Consider the following 17797-nt stretch of genomic DNA (forward strand, 5'->3'; position numbering starts at 1 on the left):
AGGCTTGTCTTTTTAACACACTTTGCCCCTTTAGGTTAATTTCTCCACAACAACACTAGCAAACACTCCCCCTAGGACATTGGTTCCGGTCCTGCCCAGGTGCAGACCGTCCGGTTTGTACTGGTCCCACCTCCCCCAGAACCTGTTCCAATGTCCCAGGAATTTGAATCCTTCCCTTCTGCACCACTCCTCAAGCCACCCATTCAGCTGAGCTATCCTGCGATTCCTACTCTAAATAGCATGTGGTTTTCGTAGCAATCCTGAGATTGCTAATTCTGAGGTCCTACTTTTAAATTTAGCTCCTAGCTCCCTAAATTCGTAACGTAGGACTTCATCCCGCATTTTACCAATATCGTTGGTACCTATATGCACCACGACAACTGGCTTTTCACTTGTTTACTCTATATTGTTGGCGTTTAAATCCATCCCTCCAATGTTGCTCGGTGCTGACCTAGTGCAACAAAATACTGACCTGCAGACGCCGAGTAATGGTGGCCAAATTACCCAGAGTTCAACGCGGCCCAACAACTGTGCTTTCCCCTCGATCTGCGCAGAATGTGCATGCTCTCGGACCCGAGCGGCATTCTGCATTCGCCCCGCTCAGCTTCCGGGCACCGTACCACACATGCTCCACGCAGGAAGGCCCAGCACTGCCCGCGCCTGAACTCTCTGCCTTTTCTGATCCAGATAAGCTATATTCTGGCACGAGGAACGTTCTGCATAAGGTCTTCCTCCATTCTCATCCATTACTGCAGCACAGAGGGAGGCCAAACTGCCCATCATACCTATGCCCGTGTTTTTGCAGAGCGTTTTTAGTTATGTGAGCTGTCATATAAATATCAAAGACTGCCTTGGACCACTGCAGGATGTTGAAGGACAGGTTAGAAAGGACTCCCTAGTTATGGAGGAAATATTAAATGAGTACTTTGCAGCAGTCGTCACCAGTGAAGACGGTGCTCGAATATTATAATAAAATAATACTAGTTTTGTTAATAACGTTAGCATAGATAAACATATTATTTCAGAAAGAATTAAGGATGTAAAAATAGATACAGCAGCCAGGCTGGAGGACATTCACCCAATGATCCTCCGGGATATGGGATATGTGCTGTGCGAGCCCCTGGCTTGTATTTGTAACAGCTCACTGCTCTCTGGAATGGTTCCTGCAGATTGGAAGGAAGCTAATGTAGTCCCCGTTTTCAACAAAGGTGACAAGACAGACCCGGGTCACTATATGCCCAATAGGTTAAAAGTAGTAATTGGTAAGATGCTTGAAGGAATCAAAGGAGATGCAACATGTGAATACGTGGATATGGAGAGGCATATTCGATACAAAAGAAGACATGTCCCACAAATCAAATTGCACGTTTTAAAAAGTTACAAATTTGGTGGATAAGTGAATCGCAGTAGTCACTGTCTACTTATATTTACAAGTTACCGCATATGAGGGTTCCCCATAAAATCGGAATCTCTGGTATTAGTTGAAATATATTTTCTTCGATTCAGAACTGCTGGAAGGATGGTGGCAAAGAGTACTTAAAGATGGATTTGGATTTCATTGGAGACTGATCAACAGTGGTGTCCTGCAAGGATCAGTTTTGGGATTGTTGGTTTGTACTATTTGTATTAATGATCTGGATTTTAAGGTTGGGGGTTCAATTTGCAAATTTGCAGAAGATACCTTGATCTGTGCGAATTTTTTAACTGTAGAAGACGCAGTCTGTTTCAGGCAGATCTTAATGTTTTGGGAACTTGGGCTCAAGACTGGAAAGCGTTGTATATCTTAGACAAATACAGTTTTAATCATATAGGCAGGGAACATGCTTAAAATTCATACCCCCTCCAAGGAAAGGAATTAATGATGGTGGACGTAGAAAGAGATTTGGACATTCTGGTGCATACATCCTGAAAGGTACATTAACAACGCCGTGCAGCGATTGTTAAAGCAAATAGGGTGTTGGGGTGCATCCATAGGACAATTGATTTTAAGACGTGGCGCACTGTTTTGTCGCTGTAAAATACCTTACTCAGGCCGCACTTGGAATATTTTGTCCAGTTTTGGTCTTCTCACATGATGGATGATATTGAGGGTCTGGAAAGGGTGCAGAAGAGGGCCACCAGACTAATTTCAAGTCTAAACACCACAGTTATCAAGACTCTATAAATTAGAGCGCCTTCGACTTAGAGAGGATCTGATTGAGCCTTATAAGATAATTAAGACAATAGACGGTGTTCCAGCTGACAGTTTATTTCAATTAAATAGATTGGGCAGGACTAGCGACCACATATTAAAGTTGTCTAGGACCAGATTTAGGATAGACATCACGAAGTGGTTCTTTTCCCAGAGAAGAGTAGATCTTTTGAATAAGCTTCTATCTCATGCAGCTTCACTGAATTCCTGCAAGAGGATGCTGAATTTGTTTGTGGCTTCGGCGGAGATCACTTCTTACAGAAGATAGGTACTGCAGGCAATTCAAGTCGAAAGTGATCTCCTGGACGAGTTGTGATGGCCTCGACGAGACAGAGAGGAATTTCCCAGATTTTTGCACCTAAAATTGCCTGGGTCTTCTGTCTGGTATTTTGCTCCTCCCATGGTTTGAGATGTGGTGGAGTGTATATGTTGTGACACAGAAGTTATCGCAATTGTGTGGGACATGCTTGATGGCCCAAATGGTCTTTACCTGTCTGTCATTTATATGACCATATGTTCATAAGTTCTATCCAACTAGTCGCACACCCGAGCTCTTTCCCCAGATCCTGCAAATGTTACCACTTCTGATTTATCCAATTCCATTACGACAGAAACTGTTTCCGCCGTCATTTCAGGCAGTGCATTCCAAGATATAACAACTTGTTGTGTAAATAAATGTTGCCTCATATCACTTCTGGCTCCTTTGCCAATCATCTTAAATTTGGGATCACTGCTTACATAACCTACTGCCAGTGGAGACACGTTCTCCTTGAGTCCCCATCTATTAAGTCTCCTCTTAGCCTTCTCTGCTCGAAGGAGAACAACCTCAGCTTCTCAAGACTCTCCACTCAACCAGCGTCCCTCATCCCTTGTGCCAATCTAGTAAATCTCCTCTGCACACTCCCTATGGCCTTGATATCATTCCGAATGTGTGGCGCTCAGAATTGAACACAATTCTCCTGCTGAAACTTAACCTGTGTTTTATAAAGGTTCAGCACAAGGCAACGCCGAATGCTACTCTTGCTATGATGAGATTAAGAAGGTCGAGGCTAAACCAGTAAGTACGATGTATGAATGAGATCGAGGGCTGAGAGAAGCGCAGTTGGAGCGCACAGACAGGAACATGCAGTGTAAACGAGCACAAAATCTGCTGCCCAAACACCATTTGCAGCTCACTTGGCGCAAAAGTCAATTATTAATTGCAGCAATTTAGTTTATTTGATTTCAAACAATTTAGTTTATAAATTGAATCATATTTCTCTAATTGTAGTTCCCAACTCAGATTTGTTCTCGGAACATTTGATCCACATCTGGCAGCTTAATGTTGGCGAGTGTTGATCGATTGTCCTGCGAAACAATTGGAAGAGAAGTCAGAGGTTGGAGGGCCAATGATGCAGCATATTCTTCAAACAATCGCGATGCTTGCGTCGGCCAGTCTGCTGGGTCAATATGAACCCCTGTTAAACTATTTTTCTTTTGAAAGTTAAATCGAGATTTATGTTGTCAACGTTAGTAATCTCCGGGTTTCTACCGAAACCACGATCTAATGAGTTCAAGAATAGAAGTAAAGAGAGGAGGGAGAACAGCCAGTTGTCGTGGTGCACATTGGTACCAATTGACATCGGTAAAAAAAGGGATGAGGTCCTACGAAACGAATTTAAGGAGCTAGGAGATAAATTAAAAAGTAGGACCTCAAAAGTAGTAATCACGGGATTGCTGCAAGTGGCACGTGATAGTCAGAGTAGGAATCGCAGGATAGCGCAGATGAATACGTGGCTTGAGCAGTGGTGCAGCAGGGAGGGATTCAAATTCCTGCGGCATCGGAACCGGTTCTGGGGGAGGTGGGACCAGTACAAACCGGATGGTCTGCACCTGGGCAGGACCGGAACCAATGTCCTAGGGGGAGTGTTTGCTAGTGCTGTTGGGGAGGATTTAAACTAATATGGCAGGGGGATGGGAACCAATGCAGGGAGACAGAGGGAAACAAAAAGGAGGCAAAAGCAAAAGACAGAAAGGAGGTGAGGAAAAGTGGAGTGCAGAGAAAACCAAGGCAAAGAACAAAAAGGGCCACTGTACAACAAAATTCTAAAAGGACAAAGGGTGTTAAAAAAACAAGCCTGAAGGCTTTGTGTCTTAATGCAAGGAGTATCCGCAATAAGGTGGATGAATTAACTGTGCAAATAGATGTTAACAAATATGAGGTGATTGGGATTACGGAGACGTGGCTCCAGGATGATCAGGGCTGGGAACTCAACATCCCGGGTTTCTCAACATTCAGGAAAGATAGAATAAAAGGAAAAGGAGCTGGGGTAGCATTGCTGGCTGAGGAGCAAATTAAGGCAATAGTTCGGAAGGACATTAGCTTGGATGATGTAGAATCTATCTGGGTAGAGCTGCAGAATAGCAAAGGGCAAAAAACGTTAGTGGGATTTGTGTAAAGACCTCCAAACAGTAGTAGTGATGTTGGAGAGGGCATCAAACATGAAATTAGGGGTGCGTGCAATAAAGGTGCAGCAGTTATAATGGGTGACTTTAATATGCACATAGATTGGGTTAACCAAACTGGAAGCAATACGGTGGAGGAGGTTTTCCTGGAGTGCATAAGGGATGGTGTTTTAGACCAATATGTCTAGGAACCAACTCGGGGGTAGGCCATCTTATACTGGGTGTTGTGTAATGAGAGAGGATTAATTAGCAATCTCGTTGTGCGAGGCCCCTTGGGGAAAAGTGACCATAATATGGTGGAATTCTGCATTAGGATGGAGAATGAAACAGTTAATTCAGAGACCATGGTCCAGAACTTAAAGAATGGTAACTATGAAGTTATGAGGCGTGAATTGGCTAGGATAGATTGGCGAATGATCCTGAAGGGGTTGACTGTGGATGGTCAGTGGCAGACATTTAGAGAATGCATAGATGAACTACAACAAGTGTGCATTCCTGTCTGGCGTAAAAATAAAAAAGGGAAGGTGGCTCAACCGTGGCTATCAAGGGAAATCAGGGATAGCATTAAAGCCAAGGAAGTGGCATACAAATTGGCCAGAAATCGCAGCGAACCCGGGGACTGGGAGAAATTTAGAACTCAGCAGAGGAGGACAAAGGGTTTGATTAGGGCAGGGAAAATGGAGTACGAGAAGAAGCTTGCAGGGAACATTAAGACGGATTGCAAAATTTTCTATCGATATGTAAAGAGAAAAAGGTTAGTAAAGACAAACGTAGGTCCCCTGCTGTCAGAATCAGGGGAAGTCATAACGGGGAACAAAAAAATTGCGGACCAATTGAACAAGTACTTTGGTTCGGTATTCACTAAGGAGAACACAAACAACCTTCTGGATATAAAACGGGTCAGAGTGTCTAGTAAGAAGGAGGAACTGAGGGAAATCCTTATTAGTCGGGAAATTCTGTTGGGGAAATTGATAGGTTTGAAGGCCGATAAATCCCCAGGGCCTGATGGACTTCATCCCAGAGTACTTAAGGAGGTGGCCTTTGAAATAGTGGATGCATTGACAGTCATTTTCCAACATTCCATAGACTCTGGATCAGTTCCTATGGCATGGAGGGTAGCCAATGTAACCCCACTTTTTTGAAAGGAGGGAGAGAGAAAACAGTGAATTATAGACCGGTCAGCCTGACATCGGTAGTGGGTAAATTGATGGAATCAATTATTAAGGATTTCATAGCAGCGCATTTGGAAAGGGTGACATGATAGTTCCAATGTCGCATGATTTTGTGAAAGGGAAATCATGCTTGACAAGTCTTCTGGAATTTTTGGAGGCTGTTTCCAGTAGAGTGGACAAGGGAGAACCAGTTGATGTGGTGTATTTGGACTTTCAGACGGCTTTCAACAAGGTCCCACACAAGAGATTAATGTGAAAAGTTAAATCACATGGGATTGGGGGTAGTGTGCTGACGTGGATTGAGAACTTATTGGCAGACAGAAAGCAAAGAGTAGGAGTAAATGGGTGCTTTTCAGAATGGCAGGCAGTGACTAGTGGGGTAGAGCAAGGTTCTCTGTTGGGGCGCCAGCTGTTTACACTGTACATTAATGATTTAGATGAGGGGATTAAGTCTAGTATATCCAAATTTGCGGATGACACTAAGTTGGGTGGCAGTGTGAGCTGCGAGCAGGATGGTATGAGGCTGCAGAGTGACTTGGATAGGTGAGGTGAGTAGGCAAATTTATGGCAGATGAAGTATAATGTGGATAAATGTGAGGTTATCCACTTTGGTGGTAAAAACAGAGAGACAGATTCATATCTGAATGGTGACAGATTCGGAAAAGGGAAGCTGAAACGAGACCTGGGTGTCATTGTACGTCAGTCATTGAAGGTTGGCATGCAGGTACAGCAGGCAGTTAAAAAAGCGAATGGCACGTTGGCCTTCACAGCGAGGGGATTTGAGTAGAGGGGCAGGGAGGTGTTACTTCAGTTGGTGAGGCCACACCTGGAGTATTGTGTACAGTTTTGGTCTCCTAGCTTAAGGAAGGACATTCTTGCTATTGAGGGAGTGCAGCGAAGGTTCACCAGACTGATTCACGGGATGGCGGGACTGTCATATCAAGAAGGACTGGATCGACTGGGCTTATATTCACTGGAGTTCCGAACAAATGGAGGGGATTTCATAGAAATGCTTAAAGTTCTGACGGGTTTAGACAGGTTAGATGCAGGAAGAATGTTCCAAATTTTGGGGAAGTCCAGAAGCAGGGGTCACAGTCTAAGGATAAGGGGTAAGCCATTTAGGACGAGAGGAGGAGAAACTTCTTCACCCAGAGAGTGGTGAACCTGTGGAATTCACTACCACAGAAAGGTGTTGAGGCCAATTCACTAAATATATTCAAAAAGGAGTTCGATGTAGTCCTTACTACTCGCGGTATCAAGGGGTATGGCACGAAAGGAGGAATAGGGTACTAAAGTTGAATGTTCAGGCATGAACTCATTGAATGGCGGTGCAGGCTCGAAGGGCCGAATGGCACATTATCTAAGTATTTATGTTTCCATGAACACGTGGCTGGAAAATTGTGCAGGAGGGAGAGATTTAATGTCTTGAGGCATTGGGACTGCTTCTGGGGGAGATGGCACCTTTACAAACAAGACGGGTTGCAACTCAACAGTGCCGGGACCAATATTCTCGCTGGGAGTTTTGGTATTGCTATTGGGGAGAGTTTAAACGAGCTTAGCAGGGGATTGAGAACCTGAGATCAAATTTTAGAGTAAAGGCAGTAAAACAGAAATTGCATAGATGGAATCTATAAAGCGAATCTGTTACACAGAGGAAATAAGGCTTGGCAAGTAGTAAACAAGGAGGTCTTCATGTGCTGAATGTTATATACTTCAATGCATCAAGTATATTGAATAAGGCAGATGGTGGAAGAGCACAGGTAGACACTTGGGAGTATGACCTTATAGCCATTACAGAAACATGGCTGAAAGAGCGGCAGGTTTTCCAGATCAATATTCCTGGTTATAGGATTTTTAGGTAAGATAGGGAGGGATTAAAAAGGTCGAGAGTTGGGGGAGGTGGGTGTTGCGGTACTGATTCAAGAAACTATTACAGCGGTGAGGATGAATAATATGGTTGAGGGATCACCAAATCAAGCCATATGGGACGAAGTGAATAATAGAAAAATAGGCGATCACTCTTCTGGATATGTACCATCGTCCCTCAAACAGTGGGAGAGAAATAGACGAGCAAATGTGTAGGCAAATTGCTATGAAGTCCATAAAAACAGAGGCTAGAAATAGGAGAGTATTTTAAATATCCACATATTGATTTGGACAAATATAGTGTGAAGATTATAGAGCATGTGAAATTCTTCAGATGCATTCAAGAGCAATTTTATATTCAATATGTAGGTAGCCCAACGCGAGAGGGGACGGTCTTGGATTTAATTTTGGGGAATGAAGCTGGGCAGTTTGAAGGGGTACGAGTGGGAGAGCTCTTGGGTACCAGTAACCATAATTCAGCCAGACTCAAGTTGGTTATGGAAAAGAACATACGAACATAAGAAATATGATCAGGATTAAGCCTGCTCCGCCATTCAATATCACGGCTGATCTGATCATGGACTCAGCTGCACTTCCCTGCCCGCTCCCCATAAACCCGTAACCCCTTATCGTTTAAGAAACTCTCTATTTGCGGCAGCGAATTCCACAGATTTACAACATGCTGAGAGAGGAAATTTCTCCTGATCTCAGTTTTAAATGGGCGGCCCCTTATTCTGAGATCATGCCCCCGAGTTCTAGTCTCCCCCATCAGTGGAAACATCCTCCCTGCAGCCACATTATCAAGTCCCCTCATAATCTTGTACGTTTCGATGACATCCTCTCATTCTTCTGAATTCCAATGAGTAGAGGCCCAACCTCGTCATCCTTTCCTCATAAGTCAACCCGCTCCTCCCCATAATCAACCTTATGAAACTTCTCTGAACTGCCTGCCAATCAGTATATCCCTTCGTAAATATGGAAAATAAAACTGCATGCAGTATTCAATGTGGGGCCTCAGCAATACCCTCTATAGCTGTAGCAAGTCTTCCCTCCTTTTTTACTCCAACCCCTTTGCAATAAAGGGCAAGATTTAATTAGCCTTCCTCATCGCTTGCTGTACCTGCATACTATCCTTTTGTGTTTCATGCACAATTACCCCCAGGTCCCGTTGTTCTGCAGCACTTTGCAATCTTTCTCCATTTAAATAATAACTTGCTATTTGATTTTTATCCATCAAAGTGCATGACCTCCCACTTCCCAACATTATACTCGACCTGCCAAATTGACTTAACCTGTCTATGTCCGTTTGCAGATTTTTTGTGTCCTCCTCACACACTTCCTTTCCACACTCCTGAGGACAAACAGTGACTTGGGCTAAATTGCATCATCAAGCAGCTTCTCAGTATACGCTCTCTGCTCAGAATTACCACACGGCAAGGTACTAAAGGGCAACAATAAACTGTGTCGGAAACCCACCTTCCATATAGGCTGGTACAATTATACAACAGACATTTCCTCTCCAAATACGGAAGGACCTGTAGACTTGCCAGGAATTCCCTGCTTTATGAACGTGTGCATGTTAGACACCAGGATAACTAAAAATACATGACCCTGAACGTCCATTGGGTGCGATCCCAACAGTTACTCTGAGATCAGTCCCACTGCAGAACTCCACTACTAACCCCGCTGAAGGTTTTATGCTCAGGGAGGGGTGTCTCCAGGAGTGGACTGTAAGAATGCTGGATTCGGTTTCCTGACAAATATAAATCAAGTCACCTTAGTAATTCTTAATATGGACCCGTCTGCTGTTTTAGCTGCCAGCCTTGGTCTGGGGATGAATGCATCCTGTCTCTCAGAACTGTCTTACATTTAAAATATCAGCGGGTCAGGTCGCATCTGTGGAGAGAATCCTGGCGAATGATTCGAAATGAACAAATTCTTACGAAGCGCTGAAGGGGGAGGGGAGAAAAGAACAAAAGCGAATATCTGTGATAGGTGGAAGACAGGAGAAATTAGAGAGTCAAAGGGAATGATAGGCCGGCCGAAGATAGTAACAGCAGAATTTCGAAACGAAACAAATGCACTTTACAGCCTTCTGGAATCAACATCAAGTTCAACAATTTGAGATCTTTAGCTCTGCCTACATTTTGCTCTGTTGTATTTTTTCTCATTTTTGTTTACCCATAGCGGCTGGTAATTATCCTGTCTTCACATCCTAACAAAACTAATATTTTTTTAACGGCTGCTTTTAACATCTCGAACCTGATTGAACGTGTTAATATTGACCTGGACACTGGCCCCTCACAGGGTGTCCTGTGTACACAGTGTGTGAGTAAGCATGTTAATATTCACCCAGATCACTGGGCCCTCACAGCGAGCCCAGTGCAGACAGAGTATGATTAAGAATTTAATATTGACCGAATCACAGTTGCCTCACAAGATGTTCAGTATAGAGAGTGTGAGGGAGCATCTTAAAACTGACCCCGATCACTGGCCCCCCACAAGGAGCCGAGTATAGCCGGTGCATGTTGGTTAGAGATTCAATATTCACCCAGATCACTGCCACCTCAGAGAGCATCCATTGTAGACAGAGTGTTAGTGTGCTGTTCAAAATTCCACCGGAACACTGGAACCTCTCAAGGAGCACAGTGTAGACAGTGTGTGATTGAGAGTGTTCATATTCATCCCGATCACAGTCCTCACACAGGGAACCCAGTGTAGACCGTGTGTGAGTGAGTATGTTAATATTAACCCTGATCACAGGCTAACACAGTGGCCCCAGTGTCGAAAGTGTGTGAGTGTGAGTGTAAAAATTCACCTGGATCACATGTCCTTCAGAGGGAGATCAGTTTAAAAATTGTGTGAGTGAGCGAGTTAACATTCAACTGGATGACTGGCCCCTCACACAAGGAGTCCAGTGTGACAGTGTATGAGTGACTGTCATAATATTCACTCTGATCACAGGCCTCACAGATAAATCAGTGGAGACAGCATGTGAGTGAGTGTGTTAATATTCACCCTGATTACCGAACACTCACAAGGAAGCTCGTGCAGACAGTGTGTGAGTGAGCCTGTTAATATTCAACACAATCTCTTGTCCCTCACAGGGGAGACGGTGTAGACAGTGTAGTGACTGTGTTAATATTACCGCCTATCACTGGCCCCTCAAAGTGTGCCAGTGTAGACAGTCTGTGAGTGAGTGTGTTAATATTCACTCTGATCACTGGCCTCACACAGGGAGCCCAGTGTAGACAGTGCGTGAGTGAGTGTCTTAATATTCACGCTGATCACAGGCCTCACACAGGGAGCACAGTGCAGACAGTGTGTGAATGAGTATGTTAATATTCAGCCTGATCACAGGTCTCACGCAGGGAGCCCAATGGACGCAGTATGTGTGAGTGTGTTAATATTCACCCTGATCAAAGGCCCCTCACACAGGGAGCCAAATTGTAGCCAGTGTGTCAGTGACTGTATTAATATTGACCCGGTCACTGGCCCCTCACAGGGATGCCATTGTAGAAGATGGGTATGGGAGTGAGTGTGTTAATATTCACCCTGTTCACTGGCTCCAGATAGGGTGCCCAGTGTAGAAAGTGTGTGAGTGAGCGTTGTTACTATTCACCCTGATTTCCGAACCCTCACAAGGAGCCCAGTGTCCAGAGTGTGAGAGTGAGTGTCTTAATATTCATGCGGATCACAGGCCCCTAACCGGGACCACGGTGCAGAAAGTGTGTGAGTGAATGTGTTAATATTCACCATGGTCTCATGCCTCACACATGGAGCCCGGTGTAGACGGTGTGTGAGTGAGTGTGTGAATGGTGGCATGTAGATAGTGTTTTAGTGAGTGTATGAATATTCCCGCGGTTCGCTTGCACCTCACAGGGTGCCGTATAGACATGTGTGTTTGAGTATGTTAATATTCACCCTGATCACAGGCCTCACACAGGGAGCCCAGTGTAGACAGTGTGATTGATTGTGCTAATATTCACCCTGATTGCAGGCCTCACACAGGGAGCTCAGTGTCGACAGTGTGTGAGTGAGTGTGTTAATATTCACCTTGATCACATGACCTCACACAAAGAGCCCAGTGTAGACAGTGTTTGAGTGAGTTTGATAATATTGACCCGGATCACTGGCCACTCACGATGTGCCGCGTATGTACAGTACGTGAGTGAGAACTTGCTATTCACCATGATCACTGGCACCTCACAGGGAACACGGAGAAGATTGTATGTTCGTTAGAGTATCAATATTACTGCCTCCTCTCAGGGGACCCAGTGTAGAGAGAGTGATAGTCAGTGTGTTAATATTCATCCGAATCACTGGCCCCTCAGAGGGACGTCAGTGTCGAGAGTGAGTGAGCGTGTTACTCTTTACCCTGATTAGCGAACCCTCACAAGAAGCCCAGTGCTGAGAATGGGGCAGTTGGTGAGGCGCGAGTCCGGGATCGGAGGCCTGTAAAAGGCCCAGCTGCAGCGAGAGGCGGCGGCAGTTGGTGAGGCGCGAGTCCGGGGTCGGAGGCCTATAAAAGGCCCAGCGGCAGTGAGAGGCGTACTTGTGCAGCTACAGGGAGAAGGCAAAAAAGAAGTAGAAAGAAACAGAAAGGTGACGTCGCAGCCAAGTGGGTAAGTGATTGGCTGGTGATTGGTGAATAGTTTTTATTTCATCTCTTCTATAACAGTGAGTAAACTTTAGCATTGTTGTTGCTTATCTAAGGGTTAAGTCATGGCAGGACAGCTCGGTCACGTGATATGCTCCTCCTATACCATGTGGGAACTCAGGGACGACTCCAGTGTTCCTGACGACTACGTGTACGGGAAGTGTATCCGCTTCCAGCTCTTGACGGACCGCGTTGCGGAGTTGGAGCTGAGGGTGGATTAACTCTGGAGCATCCACGATGCTGAGAATGACGTGTGTAGCACGTGGAGCGACTTGGTCTTATGGCAGGTGAAGGGTCCACAGCCAGATAGGGAATGGAAGACCAGCAGGAAGAGCAGTGCAAGCAAGGTAGTGCAGGGCTCCGCTGTGGTCATCCCTCTGCAAAACAGAAACACTGCTTTGAGTACTGCTGAGGGGGATGACTCATCAGGGGAGGGCAGCAGCAGCCAAGTTCATGGCACCGTGGCTAGCTCAGTTGAACAGGAGGGGAGCAAAAAGCGTGGGAGAGCGATAGTGATAGGGGATTCATTGTAAGGGTAATAGATAGGCGTTTCTGCGGCCGCATCTGAGATTCCAGGATGGTATTTTGCCTCCCTGGTTCAAGGGTCAAGGATGTCTCTGAGCGGGTGCAGGACATTCCAAAAAAGGAGGGAGAACAGCTGTTGTCGTGGTGCACATTGGTACCAACGACATTGGTAAAAAAAAGGGATGCGGTGCTACGAAACGAATTTAAGGAGCTAGGAGCTAAATTAAAATGTAGGACCTCAAAAGTAGTAATCTCGGGATTGCTACCAGTGCCACGTGCAATCAGAGTAGGAATCGCAGGATAGCACAGATGAATACTTGGCTTGAGCAGTGGTGCAGCAGGGAGGGATTCAAATTCCTGGGACATTGGAACCGGTTATGGGGGAGGTGAAACCAGCACAAAGCGGACGGTTTGCACCTGGGCAGGACTGGGACCAATATCGTCGGGGGAGTATTTGCTAGTGCTGTTGAGGAGGAGTTAAACTAATATGGCAGGGGCATGGGAATCAATGCAGGGACACCGAGGGAAACAAAAAGGAGACAAAAGCAAAGGAGAGAAAGGAGATGAGGAAGAGTGGAGGGCAGAGAAACCCAAGACAAAAAATAAAAAGGGCCACTGTACAGTAAAATTCTAAAAGGAAAAAGGGTGTTAAAAAAACAAGCCTGAAGGCTTTGTGTCTTAATGCAACGAGTAGCCGTGATATGGTGGATGAATTAACTGTGCAAATAGATGTTAAATATATGATGTGATTGCGATTACGGAGACGTGGCTCCAGGATGATCAGGGCTGGTAACTCAACATCCAGGGGTATTCAACATTCATGAAGGATAGAATAAAAGGAAAAGGAGGTGGGGTACCATTGCTGTTTAAAGAAGAGATCAATGCAATAGTTAGAATGGACATTAGCTTGGATGATGTGGAATCTATCTGGGTAGAACTGCAGAACACCAAAGGGCAAAAAACGTTAGTGGGAGTTGTGTACAGACCTCCAAACAGTAGTAGTAATGTTGGGGAGGGCATCAAACAGGAAATTAGGGGTACATGCAAAAAGGGTGCAGCAGTTATAATGGATGACATTAATATGCACATAGATTGGGCTAACCAAACTGGAAGCAATACGGTGGAGGAGCATTTCCTGGGGTGCATAAGGGATGGTTTTCTAGACCAATATGTCTAGGAACCAACTAGGGGGAGGCCTTCTTAGACTGGGTGTTGTGTAATGAGAGAGGATCAATTAGCAATATCGTTGTGCGAGGCCCCTTGGGGAAGAGTGACCATAATATGGTGGAATTCTGAATTAGGATGGAGAATGAAACAGTTAATTCAGAGACCATGGTCCAGAAATTAAGAAGGGTAACTTTGAAGGTATGAGGCGTGAATTAGCTAGGATTGATTGGCGAATGATAATTAAGGGGTTGACTGTGGATGGGCAATGGCATGCAGTTAGAGACCGCATGGATGAACGACAACAATTGTACATTCCTGTCTGTCGTAAAAATAAAACTCGGAAGGTGGATCAACCGAGGCTATCAAGGGAAATCAGGGATCGTATTAAAGCAAAGGAAGAGGCATACAAATTGGCAAGCAATAGCAGTGAAACTGGATACTGGGTGAAATTTCGCACTCAGCAGAGGAGAACAAAGGGTTTGATTAGGGCAGGGAAAATGGAGTCCGAGAAGAAGCTTGCAGGGAACATTAAGACCGATTGATAAAGTTTCTGTAGATATGTAAAGAGAAAAGTGTTAGTAAAGACAAACTTAGTTCCCCTGCGGTCAGAATCAGGGAAAGTCAGAACGGGGAACAAAGAAATGGCAGACCAATTGAACAAGTACTTTGGTTCGGTATTCACTAAGGAGGACACAAAAAACCTTCCGGATATAAACGGGGTCAGAGGATCTCGTAAGGTGGAGGAACAGATGGAAATCCTTTTTCGTCGGAAAATTGTGTTGGGGAAATTGATGGGATTGAAGGCCGATAAATCACCAGGGCCTGATGGATTGCATCCCAGAATACTTAAGGATGTGGTCTTTGAAATAGCGGATGCATTGACAGTCATTTTCCAACATTCCATTGACTCTGGATCAGTTCCAACGAGTGGAGAGTAGCCAATGTAACTCCATTTTAAAAAAAATAGGGAGAGAGAAAACAGGGAATTATAGATCGGTCAGCCTGACATCGGTAGTGGGTAAAATGATGGAATCAATTATTAAGGATGTCATAGCGGCGCATTTGGAAAGAGGTGACATGATTGGTCCAAGCCAGCATGGAGTTGTGAAAGGGAAATCATGCTTGACAAATCTTCTGGAGTTTTTGAGGATGTTTCCAGTAGAGTGGACAAGGGAGAACCATTTGATGTGGTATATTTGGACTTTCAGAAGTCTTTCGACAAGGTCCGACACAAGAGATAAATGTGCAAAGTTAAAACACATGGGATTGGGGGTAGTGTGCTGACATGGATTGAGAACTGGTTGTCAGAAAGGAAGCAAAGAGTAGGAGTAATTGGTTACTTTTCAGTATGGCAGTCAGTGACTAGTGCGGTACCGCAAGGTTCTGCGCTGGGGCCCCAGCTGTTTACACTGTACATTCATGATTTAGACGAGGGGATTAAATGCAGTATCTTCACATTTACGGATGATACTAAGTTGGGTGGCAGTGTGAGCTGCGAGGAGGATGCTATGAGGCTGCAGAATTACTTGGATAGGTTAGGTGAGTGGGCAAATGCATGGCAGATGAAGTATAATATGGATACATGTGAGGTTATCCACATTGGTGGTAAAAACAGAGAGACAGATTATTATCTGAATAGACGAGGAAAAGGGTAGGTGCAACGTGACCTGGTTTCAATTGTACATCAGTCATTGAAGGTTGGCATGCAGGTACAGCAGGCGGTTAAGAAAGTAAATGGCATGTTGGCCTTCATTGCGAGGGGATTTGATTCCTAGTCAGAAAGTTCTTACTACAATTGTACAGGGCTTTTGAGAGACCAAACCTGGAGTATTGTGTACATTTTTGGTCTCCTAACCGGAGGAAGGACTATCTTCTATTGAGGGAGTGCAGCGAAGGTTCACCAGACTGATTCCCAGGAAGGCGGGACTGACCTATCAATAAAGAATGGCTCAACTGGGCTTGTATTCACTGGAGTTCAGACGAATGAGAGGGGAAATCATAGAAACGTTTAAAAACCTGACGGGCTTAGAAACTGTAGATGCAGGAAGAATGTTCCCAATGTTGGTGAAGTCCAGAACCAGGGGTCACAGCCTAACGATAAGGGGTAAGCCATTTAGGACCGAGATGAGGAGAAACTTCTTAACCCAGAGAGTGGAGAACCTGTGAAATTATCTACTACAGAATTAATTGAGGCCAATTCACTAAATATTTTCAAAAAGGAGTTAGATGAAGTCCTTACTACTAGAGGGATCAAGGGGTATGGCGAGAAAGCAGGAATGGGGTACTGAAGTTTCATGTTCAGCTATGAACTCATTGAATCGCGGTGCATGGTCGAAGGGCCGAATGGCCTACTCCTGCACGTATTTTCTATGTTTCTATGTATCTACGATTTACCGTCAAGTCGTTATTTCCCGTGGTATTTAGCTAAATCACATTTCAGCTCAGTAAAATTTGCTTTCCCCCAAATGAAACCTTTTATCCTGGTCTTTCCATGTCCTTTTCCATAACTGCGCAAAATCTAACTGAATAATGATCACTTGTACCAAAGCGCCCTCTCATTGTTACCCCTACCCAGAGCCCAGGTTCATTCCCTAAATCCATGACCAGAACCATTCACTCCCTTGTTGGGCTTTCTACATACTGCATAAAAATGTTCTCCTGAATATATTTAAAAAATTCTTCACCCTCAATACCTGTCACATTAATTATATCCCAGTTAATATTAGCGTAATTGCAATCACGTTGATGTCACAGTTTCGAATCGCACATAATTCAAAGTAATTCATTCGAGGCGGAATATTTTATTTGCTGCAGCACAATAAACAGCATCTTATTATAAGTTTTGGCTGATTTGTTTCCCAGTGTAAAAAAGCACATTTGGTTGATACTCTCAGATTAAGGGGCCGCCCATTTAAAACTGAGATGAGGAGAAATGACTTCCCGCAGAGGGTTGTAAATCTATGGCAGTCTCTGCGACAGAGAGCTGTGGAGGCTTTGCAATTTAATATATGTAAGGCGGAGATAGACAGATTTTTGAGCAATAAGGATTTAAAGGGTTATGAGGAGCGGGCAGGGAAGAGGAGCTGAGTCCATGATCAGATCAGCCATATTCTTATTGAATGTCGAAGCTGGCTCCAGTGTTCAAATGGCTTACTCCTGCTCCAGTTTCTTCAGTTGCTTTGTTCTCATTTTGTTCAAGTTCGAAACAAAGACTGAAATTCCTTCAGCACTGGACAGAAGGCGGAAAAGACAAGAGAGATGGTGATATCTAAAGCTGCCTCACACTCCAAAAGGCAGTGACAGTGGGCTCAGTGAAGGTAAGCTTGTAAAAGCGTGGTTTGGCTGCGTGGCTCAGCTGATCAAAGCGGCTGTCTCGTCCAATAGATCCTGCTTTCGACTCCCCATAAATCATTAATCCCTTATCGCTCAAAAATCTCTCTGTCGCATCCTTAAATATATTCAATGACCCAACCTCTACCCCCGAAGCTTATTTTTCACAACGCTCAAGAGGCTAATTTCTTCCCAGTTGAAACGGCTACAATCCTTTCAAATTTGCCGATGGCTGCACCATTCTGCATTAACGCTCCAGTCGCTTCAGGGTGTGGGTCGAATGCCATTTATTCTGGCGGGGCTGATTTTGGCCTCATGAAAGGAATCCATCTTTTCTAAGCAGTGCTGCGTGTGACCTTGCTGTGGTCAGAGCAGCCTTGCGGCAGCTGATGTGGGGCGCCGTGGATCTCATCGTGGTTAGTCCTCTGCGTTGTGGCCGCA

Source organism: Pristiophorus japonicus, chromosome 25 (assembly GCF_044704955.1).
Source record: "Pristiophorus japonicus isolate sPriJap1 chromosome 25, sPriJap1.hap1, whole genome shotgun sequence".
NCBI lineage: Eukaryota > Metazoa > Chordata > Chondrichthyes > Pristiophoridae > Pristiophorus > Pristiophorus japonicus.